The sequence below is a fragment of the Otolemur garnettii genome, unplaced genomic scaffold (assembly GCF_000181295.1).
Source record: "Otolemur garnettii isolate 467f Iridium unplaced genomic scaffold, OtoGar3 scaffold00072, whole genome shotgun sequence".
Taxonomy (NCBI): domain Eukaryota; kingdom Metazoa; phylum Chordata; class Mammalia; order Primates; family Galagidae; genus Otolemur; species Otolemur garnettii.
The window spans coordinates 6,913,856-6,915,019 of NW_003852467.1; the positions used below are offsets into that span (position 1 = coordinate 6,913,856).

Consider the following 1,164-nt stretch of genomic DNA (forward strand, 5'->3'; position numbering starts at 1 on the left):
CATTGTTGTTTGGCGGGCCAGGGCTGGATTTGAACCCGCCACCTTAGGTGTATGTGGCTGGCGCCTTAGCCACTTGAGCCACAGGTGCTGAGCCTTGTCCACTTTTTAATGGACTTGTTTTTTTCCTTGATGATTTGTTCGAGTTCCTTGTAGATTCTAGATATTAGTCCTGGGTCAGATAATAGAGCTTGCAAATATTTTCTCCCATTCTATGGGTTGCTTATTTACTCTATTGATGAATTCCTTTGCTATGCAGAAATTTCTTAGTTTAAGTACCATTTATTTATTTTTGTTTTTGTTGTACTTGCTTTGGGGAGCTTAGTCATAAATTCTTTGCCAAGGCCAATAATCAGAAGAGTTTTTCCTAAGTCTTCTTCCAGAATTTTTATGATGTGAGGGCATGAATTTAAGTCCTTAATCCATCCTGAGTTAATTGTTGTGTATGGTGAGAGATGGGGGTCCAGTTTCATCCTTCTGCTTGTGGCTCTCTAATTTTTCCAGCACCATTTGGTGAATAGGGGATCATTTCACCAGTGTATATTTTTGTCTGCTTTGTCAAAGATGGATTGGTCATAGGTGTTTGGTTTTATTTCTGGGTTCACAATTCTGTTTCATTAATACGTGTGTCTAATTTTATACCAGTACCATGCTGTTTTGGTTTCTATAGGATTGTAGAATATTAAACTGAGAAGAACAGATATTACGCTGGGTCTTAGCCAAAAGACTGAGAAGTAATAGGCTTGTAATATAATTTGAAGTCAGATTTTATGATGCCTCCAGATTTTTTCTTTTTGCTTAGGGTTGCTTTGGCTGTTCAGGCTCTTTTTTGATTCCCCATGAAATTTAGAGTTGCTTTTTCTAAATCTAGGAAAAATGGTATTGGCATTTTTATGAGAATTGCACTGAATCTGTAAATTACTTAGAGCACTATGGGCATTATAACAATGTTGATTCTTCTAATCCCTGAACATGGGATATTTTTCCATTTGTTTGTGTCAACTATGATTTCTTTCATCAGTTTTGTAGTTTTCCTTGTAGAGATCTTTCACTTGGTGAAATATATTCATGGGTACTTTATTTATTTATCCCTATTTGCAACTATGGTAAATGATACTGAATTTTTGATTTGATTCTCAGCTTGGCTGCTATGAGTGTATAGAAATG

The 1,164-nt window shown here is 36.1% G+C and overlaps 1 pseudogene; it reads right to left on the minus strand.

Moving 5' to 3' along the window:
- Window positions 1-591: 591 nt before the first annotated feature.
- On the minus strand, window positions 592-736 carry LOC111726591 (annotated as a pseudogene).
- Between the last annotated feature and the right edge of the window lie 428 nt (window positions 737-1,164).